This window comes from Diabrotica virgifera, chromosome 4, assembly GCF_917563875.1.
Source record: "Diabrotica virgifera virgifera chromosome 4, PGI_DIABVI_V3a".
Classification (NCBI taxonomy): Eukaryota; Metazoa; Arthropoda; class Insecta; order Coleoptera; family Chrysomelidae; genus Diabrotica; species Diabrotica virgifera.
Window position 1 is genome coordinate 216988840 of NC_065446.1, and position 14569 is coordinate 217003408.

Here is a 14569-nt window from a genome sequence, read left to right on the forward strand (position 1 = left end):
TTTAACATTTGTTTCAATGCAGATTTCAATCCTCTACAATTAGTTTCTCATGTATTTTGATGTGTAATAATTAGGGAAGCAGGAATTGAACGGTTAAAAATATTACATTGAGTTTCCTACGGCTCGTTTTGCGATTTGGCCTGAAGAGATCTTTCGATCTCTTAATGTTGTTCTGAAGCTATTTCCTTGTGGCATTTTTATGATTGACTAGTTATATGGGAAATAAGCCACAATTAACTTGAAAAAAGTAATTTTATTAACGTTTCGACGCCCTAATCGGGTGTCGTTGTCAAAATACAAAATACTACTAAAATAAACAAAAATGTTGTTGCTAAGTCAAATATTCTTCTAATAATTTATTTAATCTGACTCATTTATATTGGCAATTCAGACATACAGGGTGAGTTTTTAGTGCGGGATCGGTCGATAATTCCATTATGGTATAGAATATCGAAAAAAGTTATTTAGAAAAAATGTAGGCAATGATATTCTCTAGGCTTGGAAAATATGTCCATTTCTACAGGGTGATCAATAACTGCGTGGTATATCAAACATATATTTTTTTAAATGGGACACCCTATATATTTTTTCATATTTATATTCCTCTCATAATTCTTGTTCATATAATATAGGGCTTTGCATTACTATACAGAGTATTTAACAAGTTATGACCATTTTTATTTCGAAATCCCTATGAGATTAACACCGTGTATATAAAGAAGTAATTCGTAAACAATAATTTGTTTTACATAATAAGATTAACAATATGCTGTAGTTTTGAAGTTAAGTTAAATTGAAATCATTGACAACTATTTGTATACAGGGTGAACTACAACACCAAATTACGATTTTCTTAATTTTTTTAAATGGATCACCCTATATTTTATTTTTTCAAATTTTTTTATTTGTTATACTCTTTCATATTTATATAGCATTCCCTATACCTAAACTTATTACTTTCCGAAATATTTTAAGTTGTCTTCAAATTTCGGGAATACATTCATTTTTTCTAGTAGAAAAATAAGTTAGTATTGAGTGATAATTAAACAAAATTATTTTTATTTATTAAATAACTAATACAAAATATAAATCATAACAATATGCAGTGAATGTACCAATAAGTGTGATATTAAGAAATTATCATATTTCCCTAATATACAAGAATCGTAAAGTTCTTACAAAAAAAAATTGTCTTGTATATAATAATATAACACAATTATTTTTATTCAATAAATAACTCATATAAAACATAAATCAAAACAATATACAACTGATGTAACAGTTTTTAGATTGTTATATCAACAGTATTCTAAGCCAAGAATCTTTTAGTAAAACATTCAGTGTTATAAGCACATTTAAACTACAAAATAAAATTACGATTTTCTCAATTTTTTTAAATAGATCACCCTATATTTTATTTATTAGGAATGTTGTATTTATGATACTCTTTAATTTTTATTAAGCGTCTCCTCTACCTAAACTTCTTAGTTTCTGAGACATTTTTAGTTTTCTTCATTTGCCGGAAATACATTCAATTTTTAATAAGTAGAAATAACTTAACAAATAAGTATTGTGTAATAATATAACAAATATTTGCATTCAATGAATTTCTAGCAAAATATATAAACCATAACAATATTTAATGAATGTATCAATTAATGTGATGTTAAGTTAAGGATATACGTCTAAAGTAAATGTTGAAAATGTTCACGCTCAACGTCTATGCCATTTTGTAACCGATATTCAAATGACCGAGCCACATTTCTTAACATTTTTGTAAGTTAATATTATTAAAAGCTCCTCTTACTCTATTTTTCATATCATCAGGCGTTGTTGGATGCTTCTGGTATACAAGGTTTTTTTATATAGACCCACATGAAAAAATCAGTTTTGGAACAACTGGAGCACCGTCGTGTAAAAACCTAAACCGTCAAAAAAATGTGGGCAAATCAAATAATCGCAAACAATAGCACCTTTAACATTTATAGATCACCTAGTTTGACTACAAGTGTAAACAAAGTAGGGAATTCTTGATGCATATTAATGAAAATTAGTATCAAAATTATGGTATTAATAACTGCGCGTCACAATCTGCAATTAGGAATGTGTTGCCAAAAACTTCTTGGCTTAAAATACTGTTGATATAACCTAAAAACTCTTACATCAAATGTATATTGTTTTGATTTATGTTTTGTGTGAGTTGTTTATTACATAAAAATAATCTTGTTATATTACTACTCACAAGACATATTTTTTTTGTAGGAATTTTACGATTCTGTATAATAGGGAAATATGATAATTCCTTAATATCATATTTATTGATACATTTATTGCATATTGTTATGGTTTATATTCCGTGTTAGTTATTTATTGAATTAAAATAATTTTGTTATAGTATCACTCAATACTAACATATAATTTTAGTAGAAAAATTGAATGTATTCCCGAAATTTGAAATAAACTGAAAATATCTCGGAAACTGACAAGTTTAGGTATAGGGAATGCTATTTAAAAATGAAAGAGTATCACAAATACAAAATTTTGAAAAAATAAAATATAGGGTGATCTATTTAAAAAAATTAAGAAAATCGTAATTTGGTGTTGTAGTTCACCCTGTATACAAATAGCTTTCAATGATTTCAATTTAACTGAACTTCAAAACTACAGTATATTATTAATCTTATTATGTAATACAAATTATTGTTTACGAATTACTTCTTTATATACATGGTGTTAATCTCATAGGGATTTCGAAATAAAAATGGTCATAACTTGTTAAATACTCTGTATAGTAATGTAAAACCCTATATTATATGAACAAGAATTATGAGAAGAATATAAATATGAAAAAATATACAGCGTGTCTACTTGAGTTGGAAACATATGGGAAACTTTTTTATTATTAATTTTACGAAAAAAAGTTATTCTTTATAAAAAGTTCTGCATGCCCCAAAACCTAAGATTCAATTATCAGATATCAAATTTTCTCAATATTATACGAGGTATGTCAAAAAATATGAATTTCGGCTAAGGGTAAAGTATTATTTCTCTATTTCTTTATTTCTCCCAATATCGAAAATTCTTATGATAAAAAGTTGTTTGGAATTAAAAACTAAGATGAAATATGCAATTACATGCTTCTTATTGAAAAAAAAAAAAATATTTTTCTCAAATTTATGGATACCCAACATCGTTTTTAATTATTACAAATATCATAACTCGTTTATTATTCATTTTACGAAAAAAAGTTATTCTTCATAAAAAACTTTGCATGGTCTAAAATCTAAGACACAACCATGATATATCAACTTTTATTAATTTTATACGAGGTGTGTCAAAAAATATGAAATTCGCTCAATATTATAGCACCTTTATATTTCACAGTATTTCGATTAGAAGGATGTAATTGCATATTGACACATAGTTTTTAATTCTAAACAACTTTTTTAATAACCGTTTTCAATATTGTAAAAAATAAAGGTACTTTACTCTTGAGTGAAATTCATATTTTTTTACATAACTCGTATAAAATTAATAAAATGTCATATCTGTTGGTTGAATCTTCGGTCTTAGGACTTACAGAGATTTTTATAAAGAATACCTTTTTTTCGTAAAAGTAATAATAAAAGAGTTATCGTATGTGTAATGAATAAAAACGAAGTTAGTATCAATAAATTTGAGAAAAATTTGGAAAATATTTTTTTCCAATTAGAAGCATGTAATTACATATTTGAGCTTGGTTTTTATTTCCAAACAACTTTTCATAATAAGAATTTTCGATATTGAGAGAAATAAAGGTACTTTACTCTTGAACGAAGTTCATATTTTTTGACATACCTCGTATAATATTGACAAAATTTGATATCTGATAATTGAATCTTAGGTTTTGGGGCATGCAGAACTTTTTATAAAGAATAACTTTTTTTCGTAAATTAATAATAAAAAAGTTTCCCATATGTTTCCAACTCAAGTAGACACGCTGTATAGAGTGTCCCATTTAAAAAATTATATGTTTGATATACCACGCAGTTACTGATCACCCTGTAGAAATAGACATATTTTCCAAGCCTAGATATTGCCTACATTTTTTCTAAATAACTTTTTTCGATATTCTATACCATAATGGAATTATCGACCGATCCCGCACTAAAAACTCACCCTGTATATTATAAAATCAATGGGAAAGTCCCAGTAGCTGGCTGTATACCATAATTAAAAATCATACAGAAGTAAAAAACTTCGTTTGTATAATGGTATACAAAATTTTATTGAAAAACTATTAAAAAGTCATCCAAAAGGATTCGCAAAACGTTTTCAATCTAGATCAGATCATTTTCAGTGCGTTCTGCTTGGTACATGAAACTAGCAACCTTGTAGAATAGGTGACATGATTTACATTTTTAAAAGATGATGTTAGTGGCGACTCTAAGTCGATGTTATGCGATAAATTTAGGAGTGCTCAAAGGGCAACATGATTCACTGCTCGATGGTAACGTGTGGTACTTGCCAGTTCGATGGACATAGACCTGTTGGTCTGTGTTATGTCTGGTTATGTCTAAGTGACAATGAATTTAGACAAAGAACGAACCTTGAGCTACTGGAAGAAATTAAGGAGGATATAGTGTGTAAAATAAAACAACAAAGAGCAAAATGGCTAGGACACATATGGAGATCCGGATCAACTACGACGATATTCTCAATATTGGAATGGACACCAGTTGGCAAAAGAAGACGTGGAAGATCAAGATCTACATGGTTACAAGAAGTAGTAAGTGATCTCAACAAGGCGGGCATACGACATTGGAAAGAAAAAACCAGAGACAGGAAAGAGTGGAGAAAAATAACCGAGAAAATTAAATAACGAACATGAGGACTGATCTACCTCAAACCATAGATCTAGAGAGCGTAAGCGGCGTAACCCCTAAAGGCAAGCGTCTACAGACCCGCATCGTACGCATCGTACGCAACGGATTTTAGTTTGCCTTGTACAAAAACTTATGTACCTGCGTTCACTGACCCGTATCGTACGGATCGCACCATCGGGAATGCCGAAGGGTTGCGTCGCGGGAGGCAACTTTTGCGATGCGTGCCGATGAATCATTCGGAATGCCGATCAGTGGACGCACCCCACGGAATTTCGCTTGGGCCAGTGGGAGCTAATATACGGCTATTTGCATTTTGACGATCGTCTTGTCCGTAATGAAACAAGTAAACTCATAGTCCTGTCGCCAGGGGGGGTACAACGGCCTCGTTAATTCAGATGGACTTACTCAAGTTTTTTTTATGTATTTTGACCCGTAGAACACGAATTTTTTGGGTAACAGTTGATCCGGATGTCGATAAGATTGTTATAGACCAAGAACTTGAGGAATCAAATAACAGCGATTTTTGGCAAAACAAAACAATATTTTGTATTTTTTGGGCCATTTTAAGTAAAAAATATTTCTACAAGTTTTTTCGTAGGATGCACAGTTTTCGAGATAAACGCGGTTGAACTTTAAAAAAATCGAAAAATTGCAATTTTTGAACCCGAATAACTTTTGATTAAAAAATAAAATAGCAAGTCTGCTTACCGCATTTGAAAGTTTAAGTCAAATTATATCGGTTTTGATTATTTGCGTTGGTAAAAATTTATTTTTTTATTGTTTAACAAAGCTATAAACACGTAGGGTTTCCCGTGCTTTTACATGCGTTTTAACGCATGTAACGTAGAAATAGTCTTGATTGCACTAGTACCTATTCTACCTACTCGTTCGATTTTAAATGAGAAATCATAGAAACATCACTCACGCACTAGTTGTTTGTAGCTTTGTTTAACAATAACACAATAAATTTTTAGCAATGCAAATAATCAAAACCGACATAATTTGACTTGAACTTTCAAAGGCGCTAAGCAGAATTGCTATTTTATTTTTTAATCAAAAGTTATTTGGGTTTAAAAATTGCAGTTTTTCGATTTTTTGAAAGTTCAACCGCGTTTATCTCGAAAACTGTGCATCCTACTAAAAAACTTGTAGAAATATTTTTTGCTTAAAATGACCCAAAAAATACAAAATATTGTTTTGTTTTGCCAAAAATCGCTGTTATTTGATTCCTCAAGTTCTTGGTCTATAACAATCTTATCGACATCCGGATCAACTGTTACCCAAAAAATTCGGGTTCTACGGGTCAAAATACATAAAAAAAACTTGGGTAAGTCCATCTGAATTAACGAGGCCGTTGTACCCCCCTGGCGACAGGACTATCAGTTTTAACTGTTATTTTATATGTAGGTATATTCAGAAAAAAATATTACAGGCCATGATAAGTTGATCATGGGGATTAAAATATCATAAATTACTCACTTTTCATGTTTATTAGTCTTTTTCAAGATATCTTGAGTATCTAACTATGAAAATTATTCTCGTTAAAAAGAAACAAACACATTTTTCTATCACAGCAATGAATTTTTTAAAAAATATTAGACTTGCTAATTATGTTTCTGAGAGAAGTGTAAAATTGATGCGAGACATTTTATTATCCCTCACAAAAGATGAAAAAGCAAACAAAGTGTGTTACAAGTAGTTGAAAACCAAAAAAAGTATTTAAGAGTACACAGTAGCGATCAACAGGTAGCAACAAACGCGGTCCAAGATTGCGAAGTTTCTGCGAACTTTCAAAAGTGAGGCAACAGTGCGTAGGTAATTCGACACTGACAGTGACGTTTATAGTTTATACAATCAAAAACAATAATTTTTATACACATAGCCGCGAAATGTTGCCAAGTCAGTGACGTTCAATTTCTTGTTATAAAAAAATTGATTTTTAGTAGTTCCAATGTGACCCAAAATCTAGGCACGGGATAAAAAAGTTTATTTGAAGAAAGTGTATTTTTTGTATTTCTTAATGGCGGTACAGGCTCCTTTTCTCAATATTCTATTTAGTTATAGAGTAATTTCCACATACTAACATATTTTTGAAATTGGGCTCTGTACCGCCATTTTTTATTATATTACGAATATGTGTGCCAAACATCTCGACAAAATATTCAAAATTAGAGCCGCAATCTTGGAACGCGTTTGTTGCTACCTGTTGATCGCTACTGTTTGCTCTTAACCGATTTCAGAAAGGCAACTTTAATTAATCTTTAAAGAAACTTTTACTGATATAGTTACTATTTTCCATTTAAATAAAATTCTAACAGCTTTGTGTATTCCTTTATATTCAAATGTATAATTACTTAGAAAAATGGGTGCTATTGTGCGGTCTACCATCGTGTTTCTGCTATAGCTTGCGGTCTAACGAGAGAATTGGTGTGTAAGCTGTAATATTACTATGCCGATAAAAAAATGTTTACAAATAATTTTTGAATCTATTTTTTAAAAACATGTAGAGTTTGTGTAAGGTTTTATAGGTCCAAAGTTAATAATTTTCGAAATATTTAAAATGACATATGAGAGTTTTATCAGTGTAGTGTCATTTTTAAATAATTTAATATCTTTGACAAAGATATATGGTATATCAATATAAAATACAATGTGATCACTATTTGCAAATACATTTTTTTTCTTCATTTTTTTAAGTGGTACACCCTGTATATTGTATATTAGTATTGCATTTTGTAGTAAATATTACAGGCTTTCTTTTAATATCAGGTTGTATGTACCTAGCATGTTTCGTTTTGTAGATATTTAAAAAAGAACTATACATTTTACGTTTTTGTGGATTTTTTATTACTAAACAGATACATTAAAATATACTAATAAATGTAGTTATTATGCATAAATTAATTATTAAATTAAATAAACCACCAATTAATAAACAACCAATAAATAAATAAAGAACCAATTTTAAAGTCTACCTTAGTAATTTTTCTACCCTAGCAGGTAGTGGCATCGGCAATCCGATCGCTGCCGATACAGTGGACGCAGTATGAAAATTAATCCGATGCGTACGATGCGTCCGATGCGGACCTGTGGACGCTTGCCTTAAAGGGGTGTTTAGCCACTAGATATATTTCTTGCTTACTTCGTCAATAACTACTTCATCAATTTTGTTTATTTCAAATTATTACTTATATTCTCATTAATTCGCACCAAACTCTAAGTATTCATTATCTTGTATCAACAGTTGTTATACTAAAAATTGAGCGTTGGTTCCTCCATTAAAAATAATCAAAAATTTCAATCGCTAAAGCACATCTTTATTCACGCGTCGGTTATAAAACAATTTTCGTATATTGAAGAACAAAAACTAGAAAGCTTATTTCCTTACCACTCTTTAAAATTTTTAAGTACTTTTATGTGATAACAATAATATCAGAATTTATTTATCTGTAATGACAAGTAATCTTTAATTTGGAATTCCTTATTTCTTGTTGCTCATTACGTACATGTACAATAAAATCTACAGATTGTTTAATAACTCACTAGATAATAAAACATAGATCCTGTAACTACGGTTGTTACAATGAAACTTTAATGTTATGGAACTTTAATTAGTTTTCCTCCGTTATATGGCTTCTTTCATACTTTTTTGTTTGCAAAAGTTCTCTCATTTTCCGCGTAACCAAATTAGATTCATATAATGACTGTAGAAATACAGTATGACCTCTATTTATTTTATAAGACATATACATACAAAAATGGCCACTCAAAAATGTCTGCCCTGATATGTATTTGGAAATATTTATTGTAGGGGAGTGCAATTAGAACGAAAACATGCATTGTTTCGGAAAAATTCAAACAAGCTTATATTTTTCTAAAACTTTTTTCGTTAGTTTATTATACATGTTAAAGTAAAAAGTTCTACTCGCAGATTCGGTCGCTAATTGTTTATTAATTTTTTAAACAATAACAATTGTTTTGTATAAATAATTTTAAAAATTTCGTTAAATTCATCATTTTACTTTGACCAAATACGTTTCTATTTTGTTTTTGATTATGCTGAATCCGAATAGGGCATTGCAATTTGAAAATTCTTATACAGAAGCTCTTATACAGTGTGTCTGCGTAGGTAGGAACCACATGGAAAACTTTTTTATTATCAATTCTACGAAAAAAAGTTATTCTTAATAAAATGCTCTGGATAGTCAAAAATCTAAAACTCAACCATCAGATATCAGATTTTATCAATTTTATACGAGTTATGTCAAAAATATGAATTTAGTTAAAGAGTAAAGTACCTTTATATTCCAGAATATCAAAAAATGCTGTTATGAAAAGTTGTTTGAAATTAGAAACTACGTCTAAATATACAATTACATCATTCTAATCGAAAAAAAAATTCAATTTTTTCTCAAATTACGGATACTCATATCATTTTATTTTAATTATGATAACTATTTTATTATCACTTTTACGAAAAAAAGTTATTCTTTATAAAATGGTCTCCCTGGTCTAAAATCTAAGATACAATCATCAGATATCAAACTTTTTTAATTTTATACGAGGTATGTAAAAAATATGAATTTTTCTTAAGAGTTAAGTGCCTTTATTATTCACAATATTTTAATTAGAAGGATGTAATTAAACACTAAAACGAATTCTTTAATTCTAAACAACTTTTCTTAATAACAATTTTCGATACTGTGAAATGTAAAGGTACTTTACTCTTGAGTGAAATTCATATTTTTTGACATACCTCGTATAACATTAATTAAATTTGATATTTGATGATTGCATCTTAGATTATATACGATGCAGAGTATTTTATAAAGAATAAATTTTTTTCGTAAAACTGATAATTAAAAAGTTATCAATAGGTTCCAAGTTTGGGATTGGTACTCACCGGAGGGACCGCAGACGTTCGGATACAATTAGCGTCTCTTTGCAAAGACAATGACGTCGACTTTGCAAAGTAACAAGACACTTACTCAACACACACACTACACATTACACCTGAGTTAGTGATAAGTTATCCAATTACGTGGCTAAAGGTTCTAGTTCTAAACCAAGGCCAGAATCAGAGAAAAAAAAAGGTTCCAAGTTACGCAGACACACTGTATAAGAGCTAAAAAAAATTTTAATTTAGGTTTAAAAAAGTTTTAAACATTTATTATTGTTGAAGCTTATTATTAAATGTATTTTAGGTAAGTTTTACAGAAAAAAAGTTTTGATCACTTTGTATAAACATTTTTTTAGCTGGTAATTTTCGGTTTTTGTATTCGCTGTGTCTAGATACACGCTAACGTGTACGCAAATAAAAAAGTTAGGTACACGCGAATTAAATTTCATTAAGTTAGTGACGTCATTATTTAGCGTGCACAGTGACTGTATATTTTGGTACACGCTATTTTGATAAGTTTAGTGTTTGATAGAAAAATATTTGTTATTAAGGGAAGGGAAGGGAAGGGAAGCAGAACTATTCAGATACTTCAAACTTAATTGTAATAAATCAATGTGTACCTATATTGTATAAAAGTATAATATACTATAATATACTATTATATTCATATATTATATATTAATATATTCAGGTTATCAAAATAAATATTCAGTTGACATGGCATGTATGTACAAAATACTGTTAAAATAATTTTTATACGTAAACGTAAGTTAATTATAACAGTTTATAAACATAAACCAATGCTGTTGTGTTTATTTCTATTTATACAGGGAGTTGAACTTGTTACGATTTTCATACAAAATTGGTTATAACTTTGTAAATACCCTGTATAACATACCCAACCTTACATTTTTGTGATGGGGAAGTTAAGAAGATTTCGAACATAAAATAAAATATAGGGTGTTCCATTTAAAAAAAAAAAAACATAATTTTGGTCTGCCACTATGTTATCGAACGCCCTGTAACATTCTAATTAATTTTGTACTATGAAGCTCAAAGTTTGCTACAATTTTTGTTACTAACTATTATTGCTATCTATAACTATAGCGGATCTACTTAATCACACTAATCAATCGCCCTGTATATATTTTATCTTAAAACATCTGCTACCCTTAATCACGAATTTTTGTCTCATTTATCTTTTTTATACTGTTTTAAAATATTGTTAAACGCATTAAAAGAACTAAATAATGGTCCACACTCCATAATTAATTTAAAAACAAACACTAAAATAAGAAATAAATAAAAAAAACAAACAAATAAAAATAAGAAATCTCTTTACTAATCAATATTAAAATGTAAACACAACGCGATTAGACAAATGTGAACCTCACTCTGACTGACGCTCGCGGTATTCTCAATTAGCGTGTACGCAAAAAACCAGTAACAGTGCACGCTAAATAATGACGTCACTGACTTGATGACGTTTCGCGTGTACCTAACTTTTTTATTTGCGTACACGTTAGCGTGTACCTAGACACAGCGTTTTGTATTACATTTTTGTTATCTTTCTTAATTTTCTTAAAAAGAAATAGTTTATTTAATTTCTAAAGTAAAATAATTTAGTGCATTTTAAAGACTACATCCTAATCTTTAAAAAATCACTTATAAAACTGTAGTAGATCTGTTCAAACTTGAGTACTACCGTCTTAAAATGGTGGTAATTCTATAAAACTACGAAGATTTCAAAAATTACATTTTTTGAGACGTCATATCATTGGAATTAAATTTTTAAGATTTTTTTTGAATGAAACATCATTTAGTAATATGCTTGAAAGGTAAGTTGTGCAAAATTGAGAGTTTTATAAGAAAAATTGTATTAGTTACACATTTTTAAATCATTTTTAAACAAAATTCATGTAAGGCTCATTTTCCGCCCACAGCGTACTTATGCCCATACATCTTATTTCTTTCTATTATAACCATAAGATAGCTTGATTATTATTCTTTCATTTTCAATTTGTAAAATTTCATTTGATCCATTAGTTAAAGAATTACATTAAAATAACTCAACCGTGCACTCCGCCGTACGTCAGTTTACAGTGCGGCAATGTTTGTGAGAAGGGTGACTTTAGCGTTATAAATAAAAAATTATAGAAGATGCAGATTTAATTTTAGAAAATTCTTTATATAAGGTTTTTTTTGTAAAATTTTCTGAATTTTTCAATGGTCAAGTCAGTTTTTTTCTAAAATTTATATTTTTGGAGTCATTTAAAAAAACATCTAATTTCGTAGTTCATTTGTTTAATAAAAAATGAAGCACCAACTTCTCGAGTATAACTTTTTGATATGTTGTTTATTAAACATTTCTTAATGAAATTACAAAAAGTTCTATCTTGTTTGATTTTTTCCGAAGTGAAAATCTATATGCACTCCCTCCCCTATTGGAAAATATTTATTTGCGAAAATACCGAAAGGTCGATTTTTATTCCAAACGGGTAATCTTTTAACAATAAAGGCATCTGTCCTTAGGGAAAATACCATGTTTGGCACATCATCAGACATGTATTTCGCTGAGAAGAATTCAGGTGTCCACGATTTTTCTTGTCGTATTATCTCCGTTCGTGTGGGAAAGTATCAATGTATTAAAAGTGTTCTATCTCTTAAAAACTAAACTTATAGACCGGTCTAGTTAGACTCAAAAATAGGAGTGAGGTTACAATAATTAGCATCAAGCTGAAAATTGGCAGAATTGTTCAAAATACCATCATAAATGAAATATAAAAAGTCCTCATAAATCCGACCCGAGCTAAAAAATTTACGCGGGGTCAAAGGTCACCAAATATGGTTTTTAGCGATTTTCGGCGAAACGGTAAGTTTTATCATAAAATTAGTTCTAGAGATAGTGCAAACACTCCTGACCTTGGAGCTGCGCGAAGGCGGAGTCAAAATTCACGTAAAGGCTACTGCGCCGTGGTCAGGAGTGTTTGCACTATCTCTAACAAAAAAATGTAGATTAGATAATTATCTATAAAAAATATCTTAATACTTTTTTTCGTAAGAGCCACCGTTTTTGAGATACAACGATTCAAAGAGTTCTAATCGTCATAATAAAAATATGTACCTATTAGTACACCACGTATACCGGGTGGTGAATTGGAAAACGGGCCATAGGAAACTCAATGTAAAATTCTAAACTGTTGAATTCCTGCTTCCCTATTTATTTTACATCAAAAGTCATTAGAAACTATTTGTAGAGGATTGAAATCTGTATTAAAAACAACTGTTAAAATTGTTCTACGAATTAAACATATTCCAAAATTTTGTAAAAATGTAATACATTTTTCAGTTTTTCAGCCCAAAATTAGCCCACACACAGTGCAAAAATGTGTCACAATGAAGTTATTATTTTCACATTTTTGAACTGTCAATATACCGGGTGTCCACTTATATTTTCCCCCATTTTAACTGCCTATAACTTCTAAACGGCTTAAGATAGAAATATGCGGTTTTCGCTGAAATGTTTTATTTTAGCAAAAGTTTTGTCTGAATGGATTGAATTTTTTATATCACTTTCAAATACGAAAAAAAAAATGGCGGATTTTTGAAAAAAACGTTGTTGACTTTTTTTAATTGAACACCCAGTATATTTTTTGTAAATTGAAAGAAAGGTCATTCACCTATCCAGCAATATAAAGTTTTTCCAAATCGGTTGTCAAATCACTGAGTAATTAATTTTTAAAATGAGGGGTGCAACGTGGATATCACATACCTAAATAAGATAACTGAGCAAAATGATATTATGTTATGTGATTTCCACATTGCATCTCTCATTTTAAAAATTAGTTGCTCAGTCATTTGGCAACCGATTTTAAAAAAATTTAATCGCTGGATCGGTAAATGACCGTTTTTTCAAGATACAAAAAAATATACTGGGTGCTTTAATAAAAAAAGTCAACAACTTTTTTTTTTCAAAAATCTGCGTTTTTTTATTTAAAAGCGATATAAAAAATGGCCACTTACCTAAAAACTTCTAAAAACGGTCATTTATCTATCCAGCGATATAAATTTTTTTAAAATCGGTTGTCAAATGACTGAGCAATTAATGTTTAAAATGAGAGATGCCATGTGGAAATCACATAACTGTTATGTGATATCCACGTGGCACCTCTCATTTTAAAAATTAATTACTCAGTGATTTAACAACCGATTTTGAAAAACTTTATATCACTAGATAGGTGAATGACCTTTCTTTCAATTTACAAAAGAATATACTGGGTGTTCCATTAAAAAAAAGTCAACAACGTTTGTTTCAAAAATTCGCCATATTTTATTTCGTATTTGAAAGCGATATAAAAAATTCAATCCATTCAGACAAAACTTTTACTAAAATGAAACATTTCAGTGAAAACCGCATATTTTTATCTTAAACCGTTTAGAAGTTATAGGCAGTTAAAATGGGGGAAAATATAAGTGGACACCCGGTATTTATTTTATCATTTATTGTTTAAAAACAATACAGTTGATAAGATGCAGTTGCGGAGAAAGTATTAATAATAAAGATTTTTATTCAGTCAATGGTGTGAGCACTGTCAGTTAAATAGTAACGTGTGTCCTAACTTTTACACACATACCTACTGTGGCAAATGTATATTTTTCAAAATTTTGGAATGCGTTTAAATCGTAGAACAATTTTAACTTTTGATTTTAATACGTATTTCAATCCTCTACAAATATTTTTTCATGACTTTTGATGTAAAATAATTAGGGAAGCAGGAATTCAACAGTTTAGAATTTTACATTG

General features: G+C 29.3%; 1 protein-coding gene across 1 annotated transcript in view; it reads left to right on the forward strand.

Moving 5' to 3' along the window:
* Positions 1–14569, forward strand: part of LOC126883295 (mannosyl-oligosaccharide alpha-1,2-mannosidase IA-like) — a 662535-nt gene that overhangs the window by 31687 nt on the left and 616279 nt on the right. The window lies entirely within an intron of this gene.